Source organism: Panthera pardus, unplaced genomic scaffold, assembly GCF_024362965.1.
Source record: "Panthera pardus isolate Hobbes unplaced genomic scaffold, ASM2436296v1 HiC_scaffold_4, whole genome shotgun sequence".
Taxonomy (NCBI): Eukaryota; Metazoa; Chordata; class Mammalia; order Carnivora; family Felidae; genus Panthera; species Panthera pardus.
The window spans coordinates 7,509,401-7,516,051 of NW_026526969.1; the positions used below are offsets into that span (position 1 = coordinate 7,509,401).

Genomic DNA, 6,651 nt, shown 5'->3' on the forward strand with positions numbered 1-6,651 from the left:
AAACCCAAAAAACTATCTCAAGGGGCACCTGGGTGGCTCAGTTGGTTAACTGTCTGAGTTTTGATCTCAGCTCAGGTCTGGATCTTGGGATGGTGAGTTCAAACCCCATGCTGGGCTCCGTACTGGGTGTGGAGCCTACTGACAACAAAAGAAAACAAAACAAACCATCCTGAGACTGGGGTCGAGGGGGAAAATGGGGAGCTGCTGTTTACTAGGCGTAGAGTTTGAGTCTGGGGTGATGGAACTGTTCTGCAAGGGGTGGTGACGGCAGCTACACAACATGAATATGCTTAATGCCACTGAATTATATCCTTAAAGCGGGTTAAAGTGGTACGTTGTGAGGCATACACATCTTACCAAAATAAAAAACCGTGCCGAGAAAACTTACATGAAACACCTTCCGTAAGTCCACGGAATGTTTATACTGTTATCCGAGTTTCTCAAGAGCCAGTGTATAAACAGATTCTACCAGCACCCTTGATTATTACACATCTGAGCTGCCCACCCACCCTTATATTTTATTTATAAACTCCATAGTGTCATTTTGGTTGGTGGTATACTTCAGAGTTTCATGAGACACAGCAGAGAAAAATGAGAGCTACGGCCATGGGCACTGAACACATTCTATCTTCCAATGATGGGTACGACAATATCTTTCATCTTGGGGCACCTGGTTGGCTCAGGAGGTGGAGCGTGCAACTCTTGATCCCAGGGTTGTGGGTTCGAGCCCCACGTTGGGTGTAGAGATTACTTAAAAATAAAATCTTAAAAAAAAAAAATCTTCTATCTCATATGCTCTTTGAGGACCTTACCACTTTTACTACTAAGAGATGCTGAGTCCCTTCCCCTTGAATTCTGGGTAGGCTTGTAACCAACCTTGCAGTAGCCATACCAGATGTTTTTCAAGCTTAGGTCATAAAAATGCAATTCGGTTCCTTTCTTTTCTAGATTACTCCCCCTGGAGTGGCCTTCTGCCACCTCATAAGCAATGCAACCGCCCTGAGGCCGCCATGTTGTAAGGGAGCCCCAACTAGCCCAAATGGAGAGGCCCCAAGGCTACTGGAAGAGTATGAGAAGGCTGGCCAGCCCTAGCTGCTAGGCTCCAACCACCATTTATTTGCAACTGCGTAAGATACCTGAGCCAGAACCACCCAGCCAAGCCCTTCGAGAATTTCTGATGCGCAGCCACCGTGAGAGATAATAAAATGATTGTTGTTGTTTTATGCCATGAAGCTTTGAGGTGAGTCATTATGCAGCCACAGTCACTAGAACAGACATCGTAAGCTACCTTGAATTCGGTGCAAAAATCTAAATCCATGCATGACCTCCGGGCAGGATTTTAAAGTAACTTAAAAAGAAACTTCCCATTTCCCATTTGACCTCAGCCTTGGTGGAGAACGTGCTGCTGATCATTGTTTTGGGGATCTTGTTCTCTTGTATTTCAGTTTAACCTCAGTGAGGCTGTCTTTTTCCATAAATAAGTCATTTCAGAAACACGAAGATTAGCAACTGACAAACCAACCCAAGGTACGGTTATACTGTATTGGGACCTTACAAAGCCTTATTAATTTTGAATATTGGGATCCATGGATTTTCCTAGAAATGGTAAAAGCTAAAGCATTTTATGTGTTTACTCCAGATATTTAAATATTTTGCCTTGGGGCGCCTGGGTGGCTCAGTCAGTTGAATATCTGACTCTTGATTTCGGCTCAGGTCCTGATCTTGTGGTTCGTGGATTCGAGCCCCACGTTGGAGTTTGTGCTGACAGTGAAACATTAAAAAAAAAAAAAAAAAAAAAAAAAAAAAAAAGAATTTTGACTTAGTGGGGTACCATCATACATTTATTTTTTAAAACACAAAAATGAAAATCAGAAGTTTAAATATAATATGTATATATGGAGGTTTAAAAAAATTATCTTGAAATTTTACACAAAGAATTTTGTGTAAATTTTTCCTTTTTCAAGCGTAGAATTATTTTTGAGATTTGTATGAAGTCTTCTTTAATAACTTCATTTGTAAACTATTTATCTCAGTAGCTTTATTGACATGTAATTCACGTATTTACATCTACATTAAAATTCACCTTGAAAATTGTTTTTAATGTTTATCTATTTAAAAAACTTTTAATATTTATTTAGTTTTGAAAGAGAGATAGAGTCAGGTGGGGACTCCGGGGGGGAAGAGAGAGAGAGAGAGAGAGAGAGAGAGACAGACAGACACAGAATCCAAAGCAGGATCCAGGCTCTGAGCTGTCAGCACAGAGACAGATGTGGTGGGGCTTGAACCCACGAACTGTGAGATCATGACCTGAGCCAAAGTCAGACACTCAACCTATTGAGCCACCCAGGTGCCTCTAAAATTCACCCTTTTGAACTGGAACCAGTTCAGTGGTTATCAGTATATTCTCTGAGCTGTGCAGCCATCACCATTATCTGACTCCAGAACATTTTCATGGCCCACAGAAGAAATCCTGTACTCAGAGCGATCACTTCCTATTGCCCTCTTCCCCCTGCCAGCCCCTGGCGGCCACTAATCTACTTTCTGTCTCTGTGGATTTGCTTATTCTGGACATTTCAGACTACATGGAATAATTATAATGTGCAGCATTTTGCGTCTGACTTCTTTTCAGCTAGCGTAATGTTTCAGGGTTTCAGCTATGTTGCAGCATGTATCAATACTTCTTCCTTTTTATGGCTGAAGAGTATTCCATCGCATGGTTATAATGTATTTTATTTATCCATTCATCCACTGATGGATATTTTGGTTGTCATCGCTTTTTGGTTACTATGAATAACGCTGCTTTGAACATTCATGTTTGCATTTTTGTGTGAACGTATGCTTTGAATTCTCTTGGGTATATACCTAGGAGCAGAACTGCTGTGTTATTGGGTAACTCTGAATTACTAAGCTGTTTCCCAAAGTGGCTCTACCATTTTGCATTCCCACAAGCAACATAAAAAAGTTCCCATTTTTCTACACATTCTTGCCAACACATGGTGTTTTCCAATTTTTTGATTACTGCCATCCTGGTGGGTGTAAAATGGTATCTCGTTGTGGTTTTGATTTGCATTTCCCTAACGACTAATGATGTTGAGCATTTTTTCATGAGCTTATTTGCCACTTGTATATGTTCTCGGGAGAAATGTCTTTTTTTTTTTTTTTTTTTTTGAGAGAGAGAGAGAAAGAGTCTGTGTGTGAATGCATGTGCGCCTGCACAAGTGGGGGAGGGGCAGAGGGAGAGGGAGAGAGAGAATCTTAAGCAGGATCCTTGCCCAGTGTTGAGCCCAATGCGGGGCTCGATCTCAAGACAGTGAGATCATGACCTGAGCTGAAATCAAGAGTTGCATACTTAACCGACTGAACCACCTAGGCATCCCAGAAATGTCTATTTATTCTTTTAAAATTAATGTTTACTTATTTTTGAGGAGGGGGAGGCTCAGAGAGAGAGAGAGAGAGAGAGAGAGAGAGAGAGAATCCCAAGCTGGCTCCATACTGCCAGTGCAGAGCTGGACACAGGGCTCAAACTCACAAACTGTGAGATCATGACCTGAGCTGAAAATCAAGTGTCGGATGCTTAACTGACTGAGCCACCCAGGAGCCCCAGAAATGTCTATTTCGGTACCCATTTTTTCATTTGAGTTATTTATCTTTTTGTTGTTGAGTTGTAAGAGTTCTTTATATATCCTGGATGCTAGACTATTATCAGATAGACTATTTGGAAATAATTTCTCCCATTCTATGCGTTGTGTTTCACTTTCTTTTTCTTAAAACAACCAGTTAATGGGGTGCCTGGGTGACTTGGTTGAGCATCCAACTTCGGCTCAGGTTTGTGGGTTTCAGCCTCACGTTGGGCTTTGTGCTGACAGCATGGAGCCTGCTTTGGATTCTCTGTCTCCCTCTCTCTCTGCCCCTCCCCTGCTCACACTCTGTGAGCTTTTCGAAGTGGCTCTACCAATTTATAACTCTCCTACTCAACTAAAAATTCTCACTGATCAATTTTGGTCATGGAGGGTACTGAATGTAGTTTTTGCCAATCTGTTGTGCATAAACGGTAATTTATTTGGTGTGTGTGTGTGTGTGTGTGTGTGTGTTTTATAAATTGCACCAAATTTACCATTTCAGCCAATTTTTTTTTCATTTTAGCCATTTTTAAGTGTACAATTCAGTGGCATTAATGATATTCACAATGTTGTGCAACTATTACCATATCTATGTCCAAAACTTTTCTGTCACCCCACATGGAAATTTTATACACATTAAGCAATAACTTCTCTTCTCCCCCAAGTCCTTGGTAACCCTTCCTCTACTTTCTGTCTCTATGAGTTTGCTGGTATCTTTTAAAGCTCCTGGGCACCAAATTTTAATATCAGTGAAGTTACAAAATAATCTTCCAATTTACAAAGCTTCAAGTTGAAAGTTAGGACGCAGAAATATACATGGGCATAAAATCCTTTAACTGCTTTCTTTTAATTAGCCCTCTCCAGCCAGTCTGAAACCAGGAGAATAAGGTCAGTGAGAGAACATGCTGAGGGCTTTTCAGATAGTGTGCATCTGATTTCTTATCACGATGCCATCGTTTCTCTGCCACCTCTGAACATTCTATTTCAAATACATGTAAATTGCCTTAACTCTTTTTTTTTTTTTTTTTTTAAAGTAAGCTCTACACTCAACGTGGGGCTTGAACTCATGACCTTGAGATCAGGAGCCACATGCTCTACCAACTGAGCCAGCCAGGCACCCCTGTTTTTACTCTTTAGAGCAGGGTTGTTAACCTGAGGTTCTGAGATGGTTCATGCATAAATCATTCAGTAAGTCCATGAACTTGAATGGGTATAAAATTACATCTTTAACTAACAGCTAGCTAAGAGTTACAATGCTTTAATTGAAGGAGAAACCACAGCAGTGTTAGCGGCACCTGTCGCTTTGCCACGGCTAGAAATCAGGGATATTTTCATATCAGATCTCGGTCGTTGCAGAAACTTCGAAGCATCAATTACACTAGTCATTCTTTGAAAATTACGGTACTTATTAGAGCCCCTGCTAGAGCTTGCTATTTAAAGCGTTAATAGGGGCACCTGGGTGGCTCAGTCAGTTAAGTGATGCTTGATCTCAGTTCAGGTCCTGATCTCAGGTTCATGAGTTCAAGCCCCTCATTGGCCTCTGTGCTGTGTGTGGAGCCTACTTAAAAAAAAAAAAAGAAAAAAAAAGAAAGAAAGAAAAGTGTTAATAAAGAAGCGTGTAGCTTGCCATATCACAAGTTAAAATTCTTATTTGAATTATTTTTTATCTTTTTTAATGTTTATTTATTTATTTTGAGAGAGAGTGTGTGTGAGCACGGGAGAGGCAGAGAGAGAGAGGGAGAGAGAATACCAAGGAGGCTCCACACTGCCAGTGCACAGCCCAACGAGGGGCTCAAACTCATGAGCCGTGAGTTCCTGACTTGAGCCGAAATCAAGAGTCAGATTCTTAACCAACGGAGCCACCCAGGTGCCCCAAATTAGTTTTTAATTGTAGTTAATATTTTGGCTGAATTCCAGTAAAATTTGTTTCCTTTGCAAGTCTATGCATTTTACTTCATGAGGTGTTTTGGGTTTTTTTTCCCCCAGATTTTATTTTTAAGTAATCTCTACACCCAACGCGGGGCTCAAACTCACAACCCTGAGATCAAGAGTCGTTGCACATTCCACCGACTGAGCCAGCCAGGTGCCCTGCTTCGTGAGTTTTAGAACATTATTCTGAGCATTATTCTTCATCAGACTACCACAAGGTCTGAGGCACAAACGAGATTGAGGACTCTTGGCTTTTTCTACCCACAGGATGGCAATTTGGGCCAGATGAATCTTTTTTCTGTTTTTTATTTTTTTTAAATTTTTTAAAAATGTTTATTTATTTCTGAGACAGAGACAGAGCATGAGTAGGGGAGGGGCAGAGAGAGAGGGGGACACAGAATCCGAAGCAGGCTCCAGGCTCTGAGCCGTCAGCACAGAGCCTGACGCGGGGCTCGAACTCCCAGACTGCGAGATCATGACCTGAGCCGAAGCTGGACGCTCAACTGACTGAGCCACCCAGGCGCCCCAGTCTTTTTTCTGTTTTTAAAGGATTTGGGGACACCGACTAAGGTTCATTAGTCAAAATCTGCATTAGAGCACTGCTTTGCTGTCTCTTGATACATATAAGAACCCCCTCCTAAGTCCCAGGAAATTTTACATCTTCTATGCCCAAAGGGCTCAAACTTGGCTGTTAGGAGCCCCCCTCCCCCCGGCAGAGGATACTGTTTATTTGAGTCCTTGTTGGTATATCAGTTCTCTTTCTGCAAGTGTTTTCACCACCAGGACCATAAAATACTGGCTTTGCATTTTGATGGAGCAGGCACAGGTGTGGACCCTCTGGCCTACCCCAACACACATACCTCCATTCCCATGGCAATGGCCTTGGAGCAAGTTCAGCTTCATGACTGGAGGCAGGACGGAAAGCATCTCCCCGCTTCTTGGTCTGGCAGGTGGGTGGCTGAGTAAGGGAAAACCCACCTCACATAGTCAGGTCTGGGTGCCCTCTGGAGAGACCCCGAAGCCTTGGTTTAGCCTGGAGCCCTCTGAGACAAGGTGGCTTGAGTATTGCGCATGGGCCCAGATTTAGCCTGACCGTGTAACG

At 42.3% G+C, this 6,651-nt stretch overlaps 1 long non-coding RNA gene across 1 annotated transcript; it reads right to left on the reverse strand.

Annotated features, from left to right (window-relative positions):
- On the reverse strand, window positions 1–6,651 carry LOC128774734 (uncharacterized). Its single transcript, XR_008419165.1, has 2 exons — window positions 6,410–6,651; window positions 1–1,761 (listed from the first exon to the last, which is right to left on the reverse strand). It is a non-coding gene; the product is annotated as an uncharacterized LOC128774734 (long non-coding RNA).